The 20,908-nt window shown below is 34.4% G+C and overlaps 1 protein-coding gene across 3 annotated transcripts in view; it reads left to right on the top strand.

Annotated features, from left to right (window-relative positions):
* Nucleotides 1–20,908, top strand: part of Ntan1 (N-terminal amidohydrolase 1) — a 77,942-nt gene that overhangs the window by 33,478 nt on the left and 23,556 nt on the right. For all 3 annotated transcript variants that reach the window (XM_014248111.3, XM_014248109.3, XM_014248110.3), the window contains exon 2: nucleotides 10,343–10,461. The gene's annotated coding sequence lies outside the window, so the exon portion shown is untranslated. The remainder of the gene's footprint in view (nucleotides 1–10,342; nucleotides 10,462–20,908) is intronic.

Raw genomic sequence — 20,908 nt, 5'->3', positions numbered from 1 at the left:
GAGATGCGCCTTTGTAGTAACAGCCAAAGCCAGCTGGCTATCGTCGATGTCGAACTTGCGATCACTACGCGATCAGCAGAGCGCATTTTTCCTTTTTCTTTTACCATTTTTTGCTGCTGCTGCTGTAGCAATATCACGTCTTCCTGCTGCCAGTGTAGCGGAAAAAATGCTATGCTGCTGCTGCGTCTGTTGATCGGCGTTGGCGAATTGTGCAGATCGCCACAATGATCGGAGTTAGCTTGTTCTACACGCTGTATTTTGCGCTTAGCTATATTTATATATAAATAAATATGTTTTTTATTGCAATTGTTTTTGTGACGAAATAAAAAACTGCATTTTTTTCTGCAAGCCCACAATTTGCGCACAAAAAGCTTTCAACGATCATATAATATGTAATGCGTCGTCATGTGTTATCCGCGACGATCAATCACTTTGTTACGATCGAAATGAAGCGTTGCAGGCGTTGTTGCACAGGCTTTTCTCTATCAGTATTCAGAACGAGTTTATGTGTGTACTGCTAGCCAGTCCTCCTCCATTGGTTTGCTGTACGCCAGTCAGGTGATCGTGCGCACGCGCACCTTGCTCGTCGCCAAAAGTGATCGCGCGCTGATGAAGATGCTACAATAGATACTCGCTACATAGTTACAAGTGCTGCATAGGGTCGATCATCTCTGTGCTGATCATGATAATCATGCGGCGATCATATTTTGTGATCGCAAGTCGCACGCTTCATATAATTTTTAGCAATTTTTCCAATATTTTTCACTCGATTTGATTTGATTTCTGTGCAGCTCACAAAGAGGAGCATAGCGTAAGGCAGACAATCTTGTTCACTTAAGTCAAATCGTTTGAAAATTAACTTGTTCGACTTATCGTGGAGAGTTAATTGATAGTAGTGCAAATAGTGTCTGAAGTTTGGTTGGGGTTTGCGGGACGTTGGAATTTTCCAAACTTTGACTAGAACGAGTTAGTCGGGCGCCACTTGTTTTTCACAATTTTACTTATCATATTTTATGTAAACATTTACTTTTTATTTACAATATTATATATGAAATTATTGACTCATTTTTATTATTTATAGTTCCATGATTTATAAAACTCGTTTAGTCGTTTAGATTCATCATGCATATGTATAGAAGTTCATACACAATGTAATATTCATACATATGTTTGTATATATGTGCCTTTGTATATAAAAAATAATCAAATAATTTTTTGTTGAACAATTTTTCATTAAAATCCTTATCACTTCTGGCTGTTTAAAAACAAAAGTGATATTCACATTTCTTAATCAATATTTAAATAAATTATAAAATATAAACATATATATGCAGGCTTTTATAACTAGCTTTATTTATACTCCCTCCATTAAATATTATATAAGCCGTAAATGTAAAAAATACAAACTTTTCCCCAGAAAACTTTTTTTGAACACGCGTAAATAGCTTTTAAGAAGCGCACTTAATGTGTAACTTTGCAAAAATCGATTTTTCTCATATTTACTTAGGTTATACCTTAAAAAAAACAATCGCTATCTCAAATAATTTCTGAGTTACAGCTTAGTTTAATCAGTACTATCAGTCTATCTTTAAACGCGTTTTTTTCTCAAAATTACATGTTTCAAATTGCTCGATTGATTAGTCGGAGACAAATGATCCGATCACTATGGCATGGCGCATATTTGGCATGGCGCATATAACAAAATTTTGGTTAAAATTCAACTATTTTTGGTAGAGATTTTCTTAGATTTCATCCCTGGAGATGCCCGAAATTATCACCCTAGTGATACTTTTTTTTTTTTTGTTTTTTAGATCGCGTGTAACTCAAAAAACTATTATTTTTTCTTCCAAACAATTTTTTTTAATTCCTAAAGCTCGCCTTTTTTAGGTTATTACACAAGATATGCCCCTAAAATTGGTTCAGAATTGCGGAATTCCTTTAGCAAATTTCATGAAGTTTCAACCAAAATTTAATAGGTGTCTTATTTGTCAACAGATCGCAGAAAATTGCAGCCTAACCTAACTTTTTTTGAATAAATAAGCTCTTTTTTCAGACTGTTTCATATTTTTATATTTTCTTCAAAATTGCAAAACGCTGCGATTTATACTACGTCATTAAAATATTATAAAAATATGCTTAAAATAAAAATAAAGATTTCGAAGTTGAACCTCTGCTTAATCTTTTGTAATGTGCGGCTTCAGAATATTCGACAAATTTTAAGCCGTCCCCGAATGTCTGATAGCTTATACCATATGTACTCAGCTGTTTTATAGTGCTCCCAGAGAAGCCTTCGGAGAGAGAAAAAAATATTTCTATGTGTCAAAAACTGGGATCAAAAAATCATGACGAAGTAATTTAGTGTCTTAGTTTTGATATTAACTATTGAGACACCCACTATCGGTTGGTGTTATCACTAACAGTGAGTTTTCATTATTCAATGTTATGAAATTTTCATTTTCTTGATTTTTATGTTTATTGACAAGCACACATGTACATAGAAATGTTCATATATGTATGTATGTATATCCCTTCATCTGCTCGTTTAACAAAGCTATTCTACGGCTTTTTATGAGCTTAAAATGCCTATCAAGCATGTGATCATTACACACAAGCACTTATAAATATATTTTATTGAAATATAAATACTTAATAAGTAAAGCAAATAAACATATATGTATGCACAATATATAAAATATTATTTTGTTTTAATAATTTATAAATATTTAAGGCTTATCATTTTCGAAATGTTGATTTCCATTGGAAGTGGTTTATTTTCGTGCAAAATCACGCTCATACATAAATTATAAATATGTATATTTTTAATATACCTGTATGTATATATTATTTTATTGTTGCTATGAACAATAGTCTGGTATCCGTGCAAGGGCAAACATACATACACATGTACCATATGTATTAAAAAAAAGTATGTATATTTTGTGGATATTTTTTCGGGGTTTTGGGCCAATTAATTTCTTTAGTAATTAATTTTAATATTAATTAATATTGTTTTAAATTTTTAAAAATCGTGTTTGAAGATAACAATTCTTCGATAAGTTCTCGTTTCATATATTTCTTATTTATGGAAGGACAAAAATATATTTAATTTTCAAAAACAATAAATTATGTTCATTTAGTTACGCATGAATATATTTTTTGATAAACGTATTAATTTTAAAACTTTTTCTGCATTAAAGATTATTTTTTATTTCTAATAAGTTCTCTAAGGCGCGTATTTTTTTCAATGGTAGGTGACAAACACAATATCACTGTCCATTCCTCTATTCGTCTCTCTAATTTCTCCATAATGCCCAAAAATATACACTCATATATATCACTCTTACTGCTCGTATTAATCCTCAGTCTACTAGCATCTACCTACAAAAAACTCCTTTATACCTCTTCCATATCTTTTTCTTCTAATACACGACTAAATTGACCGAGAACCATATGCTGGTAAGCCAAACAAATGCCAGCTCATCAATAAACTTTAAACTAACCAATTTCACCGCAACAACAAACACTATTAATAAGTAACTGTAAATACGAGTACTCGTATGTTATATGCTTAAACTGAACAGTCAAACATCCATCCACCCTTACCTTGCGAAATGAATGACAGCTACATAAAGGACAGTTTACATGAATGGGTTAAGAGAGACAACCTGAAGACATCACTGTGAACAAGATGTAACAAATACACACTGACTACAGCGTACTTATATACATATGTATCCTTGTGTGATAGCTTCGTTGACCATTGACAAATTAAAGTTTGAAAGTAATTGGACAACAAATGGACGAGTATCTATTTTATAGCAAGATGTTTGGAGTGGGTGCCAAATGCCGTTTGAGATTTCAATAGTTTCGTAAGATTAGATTTTGGGATTTGATTGCTGACGTTAGAGTTGCCAGTTGATGGAAAGTGCTATAATTCTTGAGAAATATTTTTGTGGAAAGTTTTAACGACGGTTTTCGACAAGCAACGTCTAGAATGTGATGCTGAAAGTCAGAAAGCGTGATATCTACTAATTCCGATAATTGCAGGTCAGTTCGACCAAAAAATATTTTATTCAATGTACGATATTTGCATTTAGTTAAAGAAACTATGGTAGTAATGAAGGCCTTTTATTAAAAGACTAACATTGTATTAGAAACAGAGGTGGCTCAAATCCTCTCAAAACTCAATATGTAAGTTTAAGAACTATACAGACTTGCCGATAAAACTTAGGAAGGCAATGAATATCCAAAACGCGCCATAATAATCTGTATTTGTTCAAAACAGACTTATAAAGCTCATAAAGGGACAACATTAGTTTCAAAAATCGTGAGAATAATGCCGAATACTAATTATTTTTACAGGACGTTCTAATACAGATTAATGTGAACTTCGGGTAAATTGCAGAATTGTTGCAACTACACGAAAGCAGCCGACGAAGCTTCTGGTATTTACAGAGCTCAAATAGAGCTTGTGAAGGCATACAAGATGTCATGAAACATTTATTTAGTTTAATTTTCACTCAAGCTGTCGCCTTTTCAATATTTCTGGAACAATCTTACTTTGATATTTTTAAGTGACACACCTAGTGTGTCAGCCTAATTAAAGGAGATTTCTGGGAATTAAAAAAAAATGCTGCAGGAATTCCGGTCTTCTCCGTGGATAAAATCTATAAAAAACTCTCGTTAAACTAGAAGATATTGTCCGAAATAAAATTTTTGGATGTTTTTGCCCTGTCTGGAAGGTCATTGTATGGAGAAATATAGAAGAGAACATGCAAAAAATATTGATAGTAGTCGAAAGAAAATTCGAAAAATTCTGCTTCGAGAAAAACGCTCCACACAAACTGATGGAGCTGATTGAACTGAGCGGCTAAACTTTAGACAGCTGTAACTCAAGATATATTTGAAATAGTTTTTATTTTAATTTTTTTTTTGTTAATTTAATTTCAAACTAGGTGTGCCCTTAAGAAAAGAAATAAGAGACATTTTTCGGTACGTCGAGTATTATATTATATTTTGGTTCATGCGAACATGTTACAAAGTTTGGGATATTTTTTAAAATTATTTATTCGGTTCTAAATCTCCTTTCAATCTTAACATTGAGGTCTATCCCGCTTATTCGCAATTAATTCCAACTTAACCCAAGAAACGTTTCTTTAAGCGTATTCTAAGGCAATTTTTTAAAGTTTAAGTGGCAACTCTGTTCAGCAAATGCACTTATATGTATGTATGTGTATAAGTGGCTATATACGCAACTCTACAACCGATTTAATTAATTTACCTTTACTTGTATTACAAATACCTTGGCAACTGCATGAAATAAGAGTGACAGCTACTCGAAAGGGGTGTATTTGCCAATTACCAAACCTCAAACGCACACAGACACATGAACATTTTTATAGTTAAAAACTCAACTACTGACAACCAGGTATGCTTCATAATAAATTAGACTATTACAATTGCTCGCACCCTACATGAAATTTTTGAGTGTCAAATAAATAAGGTAGCAGTAGTTTTTAGGTGATTTTTATCTGACATTTGGCATACGACGCAATAAAGCACCAAATAAATATACAGACATACAATTTATTAACTTATCTGGGTGCAAGCACTTAGAGATGCTGTTACATGAAATACAGTTATGTGGGGGTCCATAAAAATGTAGTTAGCACAAACAAATTTATATTTCTAAATAGCGGACTGCTGTGTGTGGCACCTTCATAAGGCAGAAAGAAGACAAATTGTAGCACTGCTTAACCCCGACGTATTTGTAGCACCCGAGTATTTGATGCTCCATGAGTCAACGAGCCAAGATGGAATGTAGCAATAGACCATAATACTTACATATTCAGTTACTAAACGTACAACAATAACATAAATAGTTACTAAACAACAGTAATAAAGACTCAAAGCGACAGTGACAAGTTTCGCCATAGAAAATTAACTTGCAACAAAAATCAAAAAAAGTAAAAAAAAAAATATGAAAATAAAAGCAAAAAAGCTTTGTAAAGACGTTAACAAAGTGTTATTTCTCCGCCAAACTAAATTAGAACTAAAAAATCCATTAAAGCGAGCATCACTTCTAATTCGGCAGTAAAACCAAAAATTAACACAACAAAAAAGCGAATAGCACAAGTAATTACAACAATTACGTTGGGGCCGTAAGAGCTCGTCGCTTTGCGCAGCTTCTTCTCGCGTCAGCTCACCTTCGCTAGCTCAATAAGAAGACATCACAGCTTCCTAAGTAACTCATTTTCAGCTTGTTACCGATTTTTTCGCTTGAAACCGCATCATAAAAAATTATTATGGTTCTATGAATGTTATATATATTATATATTTTTTTTTTGCTATATTAATGCTGTTCGCTTTCATTCATTCTAACCATTATTGTTCGCCAAAAAGAGGCGAAAAGAACTCGTGAAGGCACTCGTGTTGATTGTTAGCCGTCAAGAAGTGGTTGCTCGTGTATGTTGGGCTTATATTATATTTTGGTACATGTACAGTGTTGTAGTAAAAACTAGGTAAGCTGGGGATATTTTACTAAATTCATACGAAAATGGACATGAATCCGAAATGGACATATCCTATTGTACTGCGTTTTCTTTATTTTTACAAATGACTGTAAGACCCCTTAAAAGATGTACATTGGTTCCAAATTTAATGAAATCAATATTACGGTTATGTGGAATGGCAGCCTAGTTAAAAAATTGATTTCTATAAGTTTCGGTTATACCGAACATGTAAGTGTACCCATACTCGATATTTATAGCGGACCAGTTTTGGTTCTCGAGATTTAACAAACTCTCATTACCAGAAAAGCACCAATATTTGGGTTTGATTTTGGTAAGTTAAAACTCCGATATCGAACCACTATATGATATAGCTACCATACAAACTGATCTATCAAAATAAAGTTCTTGTATAGAAAACTTTTTTATTCGACAAGCTATCTTCACGAAATTTGGCATAGACTATTTCCGAGCATATTGTTCAGATCGCACCACAACAGCATATAGCTGACATACCAACTGACCCATCAAAATCAAGATTAACATATTTTTATACCCTTTTATGTTACAATAAATGCAGCTGTGAAGGGTATCGAAGCAACTGAAGTTAACGTTTTTTCTATGTTATTTTCAGTCTAACCCCCTGTTTTTTTCTTCTTTCCTAAGGGACCCTTATAACACCATTTCAGCAAGGAAACGAATAGCATATTGAAGCAATCACTCAGGTGTTTCAATTCTAATATTTTACACGTGACTGTATTTGCAGAATATGCGAACTTAGTGTGGGAACCTACAGGTATATGCTGAAGTATGTATGTGTTATCTTAAGGTGTTAATGTGCGCTTTGCTTGAACTAATTTTTGGTTTTACTCGATTAACTTCGTAAAAGGCAAATTCGTGATTGCTTTTCATACATTGTTAAGACAGAAATAATGGCATAAAAGAGGTTATAAGTTAGTTATTAAATCAAGTAAAGGCGTGGTCTATCTGAAATAAATTTTTTTACTGTTGTATCAGATTATGCAGTGTCTAAAAAGTTGAAAGAGAAAAAATCGGTTTTGACAGAATTCGATTTTGATATCGTTTTTAAAGATTATCTCGTCAATTTCGCTAAATTTCTTGACCAAAATTCATTTTGAAATCTGAGAACAGCTTTTTGGCGAGATCTGGAGCATTTGGTGGATACGTAAGCAATTCGAAACAATCTCGCCACTGTTTTCATCGATTTTTAACACGTTGAATGAATCGATTGTGAGCTTATTCAAATTTTTATAAACGGTATGTCCAATACATTCTTTTGATATCGTTTGAGTATCAGCTAGCTCTATCAGCTTCATTTTTAAACTCACGCAACATATTGCTACAGAGTATAATAGTTTTGTTTACCTAAGGGTTGTTTGTATCACCTAAAACTAAACTAGATAGATATAGAGTTATACAAAGTGCGTTCCAAAGCGTTATGCAGACGTGGAGTCCATTCAACAGGCTTGCACCGGCATACTGGCGGCCATACCGGGCAACGAGCTAAAACACTCGTTCGACATGCTTTTGGACCGTGCAAAAAGCTGTATTAAAGCAGAAGGAGACTATTTTGAATAAAATTAATTGATTTTGACAATAAAACCATTTGTTCTGTCTTTTTTTTTAAGTCCTTTGGAACGCACCTTGTATATATTGTAGGCTAAAAAATTTTTTAAAGTGGGCCACCTAAATGGTTTAATGTACATATCTTCCAAACCGCTAAAACTAAATCAACCAAACATGCTGACAAGAAGTATCTTTAGTATTTCTTCAAACACTATAAAAAGGACTCAAATCAGATAGCGACCACGCCCACTCTCCATATAACGGTTTTGTTGAAAACTACTATAAGTGCGATAACTCACTGAATAAATGCACCACAAGCATTAAATTTCACAACCAAGATGACTTTATTCGTTCGGTTGTAAAAATTTAACAAGAGGTGTATAAGGTGAAATCCAATTCTTAGGAACTAATTGATCAATTTCAACCAAATTTGGTGTGTGAGGTAACCCAAATACTCCTATGATGCACTGTGAAAATGGACGAAATCAGAAGACAGCCCACTTTCCATATATCTGATTCTTTCACTTTACATTATACAAATCAAACATTAACAAATAGTGCCCTCAATGTATTTCACCTCACGTCCAAGAGTTGTCGAAATCAGCTTATAACTTTTCAAGGACCCAGACATAAAATATGTGGACCTCAGTACATGTTGCGGATTTCTTATCGAACATTTCGACCAATCTGTGAGATCTCGTATTAAAATTAGGGGAGAATATTTTTGTGATGACTGCATTCACTGTACCAAAAATGATTAAAATCTGGCCAATACTTCCCTTAGCCACCATATACCTAATATAAATATTTTTAAACTTCCGATTGACTTTATTTCCTTTCTATCGGTCAATATGTAAGTAATCTTAAAGAAATTCAGAAATAATATATTTGTCAATACCTGAAGGTATTTCCCAGACTTTGATTCTTGCGAATTGTGAGAGTATAAAATGTTCGGTTAGACCCAAACTTAACCCTTCCATACTTGTTTAAAATTCTTTCAACCGTAACAACTTCTTTTGGAAATCCACTGGGTTCATAGTCTACAGTGTTCTTATTTATTTTGCTTCTACAACCACACTATTGTGTTAACTCAGTACTTTATCATATTTACAATGATCTGATTGGATACATATCCATTGCATACATACATAAATATGTACGTATACCGCGAAAAGCTCGACCAATCACAGGCGTTTGCGCAATGAGCTCTCAATGACAGCGCTCAGCTAATTGTTTTCTAGTAAATAGAGTGAGCGGTGACATGAAGCAGCTCAAACAAGTGTCATACAAACTCTTAAAGATACGAGCTTAGATATATTTGTATATGTACGAGTATATAGAAGCGTATAATGCCACAAATTGCTAATAAAGCCAACGTTATTAACAAAACTAACTGCATTGTTGCTTAAATAATTGCCTTTGTATACGTGCGGCAACTAACAAGTGCATATTTTTACTGTAATTTGTTTGTATGTGTGTGTAGATAAATGATAATAACATTTATTAAGCACAAACAATGGGCGCCGTTTGATTAGTAATTAACAGCAAAGCGACTAAAAATTTATTTGCATACAAGTTGGATGGCAAAAATGAGATTAGAAAGAGTGAGATAATTAAATTAGTGATAATTAAAGAGTGAGATAATTAAATTCTTCTAGTTTTTCCTAGATTTTTATTTTTAATTGCAATTAAATATTAAAACAAGAAATCGTTACACGTTTACACCGTAGCGATAATGCCCTTCACAAGTGATCTTTATCTAGATTTTGATCCTTTGATGATAACAGTTTGTATGGCAGCTATATGCTATAGTGGTCCGATATCGGCACTTCCAACAAATTATAAAAGTTATATTGTGAAAATGCCACTTCATTAGCTCTCACGTTCTCTTTCCCCCTTTGTGCTCCTAAATATTAACTTTACTTTTACAAATTATTCATCTTAGTTATCATCTGTATTTAATCAAATTTAATTTCCTGTTTTCACCACGTTGGCCACAACACACCCACATATTTATGTACATATGCCACCGGAAATTAGTTAAAATATTCATTGAATAACTTCTTGTTAAGCAGATTGACTATTGATTTTTATTTTGTTTTCAAATCCGTGCAAACTATTATCCTGCTTCCTGTAAGCAAATTTGAAATTTCATCTTGTATGTATATGTGTAAACACATGTGCTTTGAATTTATAATTAAATTTAGTTTTAACCACATACATACTTTTCTTAATCCTTTTTGCAGCTATAAACAACAACAAGCAAACACACAGTGACATATCCAAAACAGATTTGGCAGCGTAAAAGTTGAAGGATGTGTTGTTGTGAAACATCCGCTGTCGATAAACGGAATTGATGTGGAAGGTTAGTGATAAAGATTTAAATATTCGGAATTTTTTGGCCATAAATAAGTGTATATATAAATATACATTTGGGGAATTGATATAACTAACGGAAGAATAGGGTTCTAAAACAGTATATATGTATAGTCTTAGAAGCAAATATTTTTCAAAATATTGTATTTGTAAATATATACTGAAATGGCATATTAGAGACAATTAGTCAGATTGTCAAATCTCTTAGCTGTTTTGCGATTCCTCACGCCAGGCGGTAAAAGCTCGCTTGATGTCCGAAATTTTATAAACTTTCTTCTTTTTCGTGCTGAAAATTCACTCTATATTGTAATATAACTTATTTATTGAAAATATATTCAAATTATTCAGCACTCGGACATATTGGCGTCAAGATACACTGTTATCTTTATATAGGTGTATTCGAAATTTAATACTTAAATGATCTAGATAAAATCTTTCACTTTAAAGAACAGTATCTACTATTAATCAGTCGACCCATCTAAAGTGTGTTGTTATGGTGGAAAAGCACTTAGCCAACTATAGACGGTTTTTCTGCAATTTCACGCCAAAACGCGCCAATAATACGTCATAGTACAGCCCTGTGAACGTTTTGCACTGCTCCTGGTAGTAGATGTAGATCGCACCATGTGAATTCCAAGAAATTGTGTATATTATCCAGTCTTCGCCTTCTTCGGAGCAGGTTCGCCGGATAAACTCAACTGTTTGGACTGTTCCGTGATTTTTGGAATATACTACTGAATCAATTCTCGCCGAAGGTCACGAAACGGCTGTCATATGCCCGAGATTTCTCACAGGACATGACCCACGCCTACTGTCTCCCGCCCCTCAATCTGAGGTCTGTCAATGTTAGAACCCAGACGTTCAAAGTAATTTTTAACGAAAAAGAATAGTCACCTTATATCAGCATTCGAACTCGCTTTAAGACGGTCCGTTTGGGCTGAAACAGTAACTGTGTATGAGAATATACTACACGATATACGTACTATGTTTTTTGTGATAGTGGTGTCATCGGAGCGGTGAGCGTAAGTAGTGATCATACCTTTCCCTTATACTAATTTTAGAAGATTGCGGAAAGCTACAAATTTTATACAGTTTGAATAATAAAACAAATGGTCAGTATAACAGGTTTATTTAATATCTAGTAGATCTCACAGCACTGAGATTACTCATCTAGCATATTTGTGTACCTTACCATTACAAAAACTTCAGACAAGTGGAGCATACTTATTTAAGTTTTCTCCGCAGGGCATTCCTCTCTAATCCACACGCCACTAGTAGGCCTATCACTCACACACATCTATTTTCTAAGTAATTTCACCAAACAAATATTAAAAAAAAAAAAAAGAATCAGTAAGCATTTTGCAATTGATGTTGGCGAATCTTCTGCACACGTCCACCGGCTATCAGCTGTAGACCAATAAAGCGAAATAATCGCGTGGCTTGTGAGCGGCTCTGTGCATGGCTATGGCTGCAAAGGCAAGTAGGCAAACGCGAAAAACCGTGCGCTATAGACTTAGGCAGACAGACACCAAATAAAAACTCGCTCGTCACCGGCGAACTAGATTGCAGCGCAGCGATAGAGGCGTGTCTCTGGCGTTCGCTACAAAACACTATATTGCACCGCCAGCAACTGGCATAAAAAAGTCTAATTCGAATTCGAATTCGATTGGAGCCTGCGAGCGTGCGCATGCTCGACTAACTCCGCTGTGTGTGAATACAATGAAATTTGAAGTTTTATAGTGCGGCGCTGTTGCAATGCGCCTAACTAACTGACTAACCAACTGAGTGGCAATAGACATAGACGCGGTTGGCTGTGGCTGAATGATATAAATTACAGTTTCAGCATAGCGGCCGACTGCTCTTCGCTCGAGATCGCCACCCGCTCAAGTGAGTTTACTTTAAACAATTTTTTTTTTGGCTTTATTGCGGTTTTTATTTTATGTACAGTAAATACACCGTATTCAAGCGTCTTTAAAGATGCTGTAAGGTTGCGCAGGCCCACACCACTGGTTGCCGCCATTGTAAATGTGTGTGTGCCGGTATGCGCAAATATTTTTTGTAAACAGATAATTGTGAGGGAATGATGCTGTGTTGCCAACATTAACTTCGTATTATTGTTGTTGCTATTGATATAAGGTTTTTTTTTGTTGTTATTGTTGTTATTACAGTGCGCTATGTGCCGCATGAAATGGATGCGCTTATTGCCAACAACAACAACCACTCACTCTTTGAAGTTGCCAATATTATTGTTGTTGTTATTGTTATTTACTTTTCACTCTTCCACGTCGCTTGCGACGAGATCGGTAAGCGAAAGCCAGAAAATGTTGCTAACCACGTCGTTGTTGCATACAATGAACGACTTTTGTCTGTGGAAAATTGAACAACAATATCCACAAAAAATGCTGCTAAAAGAAATTATTATGAGCAGTTACATGGAAAAGGAGGCGTTTGGCGGCACATATGTTTCGTCGTTACTCTCATACACTTACATAAATACATACATACTTACATGCTCCCACCTATCACAGTCGTTCTTGTCGTTGTCGTCTTTGATGTTTGTATGATTGCTGCGTGCGCATATTGAATGTAAATGGCAACGCGTTTGCGCATTACAACTATTTTAGGCGCTATTATTTAAAGAAATACTACTCACAACAACAAATTTGTAAGACAACTAAAACATTTTTGTTCAACAATTCATATTTGTTAACACGACAAGTATGATACCTGGTCCATTTAACCTGCAGTTTGAACAGTGGTATCGCCTTTCCTAATTTTTAAAAAACTTATAAGTCTTTATGGACATCAAGCATGAAGAAACAACTATCTGCTACAGTGGTTCGATCTGAACAATATGTTTGAAGATTGCAGCGTTGTCTTGGGCAATAATATTTGTGAAATTTCTTGAAGATATCTTGTAAAATAAAAAAGTTTTTAATACAAGGTCTTGATTTTGATCGGTCAATTTGTATGGCAGCTATATGGTATAGTGGTCTGATATCGGTGGTATCAGCAAATGAGCAGATTATCGGGGGGAAAAAAATTTAGGCAAGTTTTCAGATCAATATCTCAAAAACTGACTAAAACGTATTCTATAGGCACCTAAGCCTTTAGGAGGTACATTGCGAAAATTCAGGATATAAAAATAGAAAATAGTTGTTTACGATTTATTTTAAAGCTACTTCACACGGAAACCTAACCTCAAAAATAGCATAAAAAGCGTTTTGATAAATATTTGACCAAAATTCTTTCTTTTTTATTTATGTTATAAGGAAAAAAGTTATATAAAAAAAAGAAAAAAATTTGACATTATGTTGGTGTAGTAAGTGGTGGTAAAATGGGCCCATTACGCTCTAACAAGACAGCCCTACCTGACAAATCTAACGTTAAATTTTTTTTCTTGAAATGTGTACTGATTAGTATAAGTTTACATATATCCTCCAGGGCTAGAAAATAATTTTGCGACTGAGTTTCTAAAAATTTAATCCAACCTGTGGCTTTTAAGACTGCCTAACTTAACATAACCTCAAAGATATTAATTTACAAGTTTTAATTTTATTACAAAAATTAAATACCTAAAAAGTCACATTTTCTCACCCAATACTCACTGTGCTCCGCGCTATTTGTATTTCTATTTCGTATCTATTTTTAAATAGCAATTTTTCCGAACCGTTTATATTGGCTTGTTGCATAAAGACTTGGGCTAGTGGGAGTGTTGCAGGCGAAAATCTCATAAACCATAAATGCTACAAACTACAGCTCATATCGTACATATTTTCTTCATATATACACGCAGAGGTACACGCCACCTCCACTGGAACACTTAAAACGCTTCCAAACACCTTTAGTTCCACAAGCGCACGAGCGGCACTCAGCCTGCCGCAATGCCTGCCTGGGCGCTCGGCTTATTTGATTTAACGACTGGGCCGTCTGCTGTTCGCGCGCTTGGCATTTTTGCCATCCTCCCCATTTTTATTTTACTTTGTTTTATTTTTAAGGCAATTGTTTTTGTTTGTTTTGCTGCTATGCCACCTTTACCTATTACAACTATTTTAAAGGTGTTTCCGGAAATTTCGAATTTGTTTTAAAAATATCTACGCAATTAGTGTTGGCAGCGCAAATTAGCGCGAAATTATGAAATATGTATGAAGTGCGTGCCGAAACACTCATGCACCGTGTTCAAATATAAATATATACACCGTATATAAATATATAAATATGTATGTAAGTGTATAGCATAGTGTTGAAATGCATCTTTGCATAATGCCCGAAAAGTGGAGCATAGCGGAGGTTGTGTATACGACCTGCGGAACAAATTTGAATATAGTGGTTACACGGCAGTTTTCGTAAAAATGATAAATGCTCCTTTAAGAGCGCTAATTTATATATTTCTTCGCATACAAATTTATGGCTTTCAGATAATTCCTACCAACATAGCCTAGGTTAACAAGTGTATCTTCTTAATATATCCTTATCCTAAGCTAAAAATTCCATTTTTTTTGGAATCTCTATTAAAATCAACAAACCAGTACTATATATTAAGAGTTTTTTAAAAAGTTTATTTTCTACATTTTAAGGTTTTACATTTTCTCCGACCTGACTTATTTCAAATTATATGTACCTATCCTAGCAAAATAACCTCAAAATTTCCATAAAAAGTTCCTCCACAAATAGTAATCCTCGCACACTTTAATTTCGTGCCAAAACACTTGGATTACCAGTTCGCCGAGCCTAGTCCTGGCTGCTGCTTCTCTGCGCACATACCTTCAAGGGAGGCATGGAAAAGAAGGACTCGATACAGGATAGGGGCGTCAAACTTTTTTACGCATGGATCAAAGCTTTTGGAAAGTTTTGGTAGAGGAGAACACTGTCGGTAACTTTCCATCAGCTCCAGTTTTAGGCTTCCTGACCACTGCAGCGTCTTCCAAACGGAGATGGTTACCATAAAGTTAGCAGTAGTTCTACTACAACGGAGCGCAGCCTCCTTCAGAGTGGTGACTATCCACTCCGATATTAGGGCTGTGATATTAACCATGAGTTCGCTGACTGTGCGCTTAAGACTAGTGAAAGGATGGCTACACTCCTTATCTCTAGTATCGAGTTATTTTATGATTAGTCTGGTTTGGGTACCTGGTCACAGCGGTATTGCAAGAAACTGTAAGGCTGCTGCGCTTGCTAGGTACTTCAGACTCAATAACTACGGAATGGAATCACGTCGGAGCACAGTTGGCTTCTTGTGGTTTATTACAACTATTGGACCTTAGACCAGCTCAACAAGCGTTGGTCAACTACCAGCAGCTGTGCAGTCGCAAGGTGTAGAGGTCTAGGGTACCCTTCGCTCGCCACAAATTCTATCTTTTAATGGTTGTAGGAGTTCTAACTGAACACTGTCCGATCGGGGTTCATACAGTAGAAGTGAACATCTTACCGGATGTCAGCTGCATTTGCACTTATTACTTTTTTTATTGGCCTTTTTTAGATTTTTATTAAAAATAATAATATAACATTTTTTTTCTATAAAATGGGCCTCCTGCCATAGAAGTATATTGAGTTTGTTTAATTTTTACACAAAATTTTCCACACTCGCACTCAAATCAACAAAATATTTAGACATTCGAGAAAAACAAATGGCTCCGGGGCGACAGTTAGACAGACATTTTAATTGGGTTTCTGTGCGCATGCGAATTGCTTTTTGCTTGCTACCTTGTACTGAGGCTCGCAAAAACAATAGCAAAAATGCAGAGAAAAGTAGGCATTTGTTCAAAACAAAACTCACATGTGCACATTTCTCAAGCTGCCAACACTTTGAACACAATTTGTGTCTGAAAACAAAGATCCGCATTTGAATTTGCCTTAAACAGCGATCGAGTCGAAAATTCAGATACAGAAGAGAAGGGACAAGGTAAGAAAACTGTGTTAGAGAAGCGCAATAAAATGTATGTAGTAGCAACTGGTTTAATTTTTTGTTAATTTTTCCCTTTTGTTTTGACCAGAAAGTACCATTTTAACATCATTGAGAATCGTGATGTTCCAGTAAGATTTTTTCGGTTGTTGCTACATACTTTGCATGTCACAGTTGACTTTGTGCTTTGCTTGTTGCCAATGTTTACGCTTGTTGTTGCAATAAATGAAAGTCTTAAATTTGCTGATCGTATTTTTATTATATTTTTTCTTTAACTCGTACCTTGTTTTAAACGCTCTGTCGTTGTATAATTGTGGTTTGTGTGTAACTGAGAGGCGCTTTATGAAAAAAAGTAGTTAAATTTTATTGGCCTTGAAATTCAGAAAATTTAATTGTTAAGGGTTTTTAAAATTTCAGTATTTAATCTTTTTTCAAAAATTAAAAAAAAAAGTATGAAATTATAAAACGGCTAGGTAAAGGGATTTAACAACAAGCTATACCAATCTAATACCTAATTCAAAAGATGTTAAAGAACAATTCTCTGTTCAATTCTAAACCAAAAAAAAACTATATAACTTTTCAGTAATATAAACTGTATTTCCAATATTTTTTTTGTCCATAACACAATCGAAATATATCCGTATATTCGAATATCTATAAGGAGTATACGTAAACAAGGATAAAATCCGGATAATATGAATATATGATTAACATATCTTTTTAAAATTGTTCGTAATAAACTGTATTTTCGATTAGTAAAAAATTTGAATTTTCATTATCCTTGTGTTTTTAACTCTAAACTAAATAAGAACGTATATGCAAAGCTGAATATTCCGTCCGTTAACTGGGAAAAAATCCGGATAATGTAGTGATAATCTAATTAATATTCCTTTGTGATATGGTATTCGAAAAACATAATTTTCGAGTGTGATAAATAACTATTTTTGTAAATTATACAGGATAGATCGATTTCAAAACATCTTACAGCTATTCATTTTATACTTGTTCGTATAAATATTGTGCAAATATTATGTTCGCATATTCGGATTTTTGATTTAGGTTTCTATATATTGGTATACAAATTTAATCCGAACAGTTCGAATAAAATTTTCTGTCCTATTTCAAATCACTGTATACATAATTATAATATTTTTTTTCGATTTTCACATTATTTGTAAAAATGTCTGCATACAAACGGTTAGAGCAGGTACTTTTTTTTCAAACTTGTTTTTTTAATTTTTTCCAATTTTAACTTCTTTATGTCACCCTGTCTCAAACATCGGTTAACTGCGGCTGCAAACACGCTTCTCAACATTTGCAATTTCTTTTCTACTTTTTTTTTTCTTTTACTCTTTCAGTGTTGTTACATGTCTGTTCACTTGTAGCTTGTTGTTGTTTTTTTCCTCCTTTTGCTCGAAGGTGAAGATTTGTAAGACTGCAATTTGTAGGAAATTCATTTGATTACGAATGCGATCTGCGATTTGTGTTGATCGTGTAATGTTTACCATTTTATTTCACATGCGCTTTTATTTATATTATTATTTCTTTTAATCTTCTTTCAAAGCCATGCGATTTTCCACCTTTTTCAACCACTTTCATTCGTTCTACCTTAGAAACTCTGCTCTCAGCTCAATCTTCCACAGTAAAATGCATTTACAAGAACATATTCTTTTTTAATTTTTATGTTCGTCAGCAAACGAGAGACACACAAACAAATTCAATAAAAACTATTTACTTGAATAGCTTCCAAATTGAATGGAAAATGAAAAAAGAACGTCTTCAACACAATAAAGCACGTGAAAATGGCATAATTGAGAGCCCCTTGCCATGATTAATGATGTTCAATCTCAACTGTTGACATTGACAAGATCATTCGCGCTCATAACTCTAGAACTATGAATGAAGGCCGCGGTCAAGAATTTTCTGCAGATGTTTGTATAAAAACTTCACACTTTTGTTATTGTTATAGTTTTTTATAATATTTTTTATTATTTATTTCATCTCTCATTCAAAATTATCTCTAACTCCACTGGATAGTCAGCTGTACCGGAGAATTATTTGGGTGGGGGAAGCCAGCGGAAATTGTTGTTCCTAATACATCGCATTGTTGCACAGCTGTAGTGAAGTGAGGTACGAGTAAAGTGTGTGCGTGGTAGTCATCAATATTCAGTAGTACCCGTAATGGGTTAACGTCCGGCAAATGATATTAGCTTGAATTTTTTCGAATGAACAGCGGGACATAACTATTATTGAAATTTAATAATTACTTATTATTGATTCGAAAGTATTTATAGCTATTTTTGCAGTGGCAAATATTAGAAATCAATCTAAAAATGTTTGAAAGTAATTCGTAAATTGTTCCATTTAAAATGCTTACAAAATGTATCAACACACATGTTGATAATCCCAGATACGTATGTCTTTATGCGTTGCAGGCTCGAGATCAGACTTATTGGACGTTTATTTCAATATATTCGTGAACTGTAATGGTTCCACTATGCAAAATTTTCTCCGTCTACATATTCCATAACTGTAGGTTAAGCCTAAATTAGTCACAATGGTTCGATTTTTGTTCCCTTTAGCTTCCAAATACTTCTTCTCTACAAATTTAGTATTTTAGGATTTATGATGGCTTAGTGCTGGAGAATCTTGATCGCTGCAGGCAAATTAAAGTTCGACTCACTATTAGTATTTGACTCTTCAACTGCTGTACTTTCAGTTGCAACATTTGTACAATGAAAGAACTTGTATTCTGACCACATCAGAAGCGACCGCGATCTTCTACGGCTAACCCAACCAGGTTGCCCATTTTTATACACCGAACAGGGTGAATAAAGTTTGCCATGAAATTTGTTACACCCAGCAGGAAACGTCGTCTGTCTGTCTGCTCGTCTGTATATACGCAAACCTAATTTTTTGAGATATCGATCTGAAATTTTCTACACGTCCTCTTCTCTCCAAGAAGCTAGACATTTGTCGGAATAGTCGTTATCGGACCACTATAAGATATCGCTGCTATACAAAATGAAGTTGCTCATTCGTCGGAACCGATATCGGACTACTATAATATAGAGCTGTCATACAAACTTACCGATCGAAGCCAAGTCCTTGTATGGAAAACTTTTCCATTTGACGAGATATCATTCGGCATGGATTATTATCCATGGTAACGGGACAATCTCTGAGAAAATTGTTCAAATCGGATCCCTATAGCATCTAGCTGCCATACAATCTGAACGATCAAAATCGGGTGTATAGAGCGTTCCATCATCGTACCATCCTCCATATCCGGACTTACCTTCTACTTTTATTTACAATCAGCTATTATTCATCTTTATGTTGAGTCATGGGTTCAAAATCAAGAAATTACAAAATCTCTGATCCTGGATATGAAACCAAGCTCAAAAAAATTTCTAAGAAATAATTTTTACCCGGAATTCACTCCAACGTGGTATATAGTGTATTCTAGTAAATCAGTCTGAGTGCTGTATTCGTAAGTAACACGCTAGAAAACGAATAGAAAAAGCTTCTCTATCGTGTCAACATAAAGAGAATGAAAAAACTATTAAAAAAAAAGGAACTACAAGTACATATGTATAACAGCTCATATTAAAATCGAATAAAATCGCCGAAGTAGCATTTGAATTTATTTATTATTTCATATTCTTGTTGTTGTAACGCTTATCATGTAGGATGACAAGCTATCAATAACTAAGCGTCGTGAAATTTGCATTCCACGGATGCTCATGCTTACATAGAGATATATGTATGTATATACATATATAAATACAACAAACATATAAAATAAGAAATAAATAACAAAATGAAACTACAATCAAAATAATGAAGAAAGCAACAAAATCGCAGCTTTAATTTCATGAGAAGCCCAAACTAATCGCAGCGACAACAAAGCAGGAGTCTGCGCATGCTTAACATACAAATGCAAGTTTGCCGCGAAAACATTTACAAGCAACTATCTGCAACACACCAAACGTATGTGTGTATGTATGTATATTCCCGCACAAAACTTTGGCCAAAAACTCCAAACACACAGCAGCATTGCAATGCAAAATCAACGTACAACAACTACAGCAACAACAATCGTCGCAAGACACAATTTATAATTGGCGGTTGATGACATCCTTTTCGGTTGCTGATACCAGCAACAGCGGCACGTTTTGGTGCCACTGCTGTTCTTCTTGTTGTTGTTGTCTTTTTTTCCTTTTTATGATTATTTTTCATTCAATTTTTATTTTCTTTTTGTTGCTGCTCGTGGCCATGGCCAAAATGTTGCAGTGTAAAATTTATTTACTCATCGACTGGTTACCACATTTTTGGGTGAGGTTATGGCGGCCAGAAGGGGTAGGGTGAGGCGGTTGAAATTTCTTTGTAATGGAAAACATGCTAGTGTGTGTGTGCGTGCTCATTTCTGCCGATTTCTAAGTGAAAATGACAGTTTAGAAAACTCGATATTTTTCACCTGAATTTTTTATGCAAATCGAGACACCCAGGCACACACACACATATATATGAA

The sequence above is a fragment of the Bactrocera oleae genome, chromosome 4 (genome assembly GCF_042242935.1).
Source record: "Bactrocera oleae isolate idBacOlea1 chromosome 4, idBacOlea1, whole genome shotgun sequence".
Taxonomy (NCBI): Eukaryota; Metazoa; Arthropoda; class Insecta; order Diptera; family Tephritidae; genus Bactrocera; species Bactrocera oleae.
The sequence above is the reverse complement of the archived record's forward strand: the minus strand, read 5'-3'. Positions and strand labels throughout refer to the sequence as shown.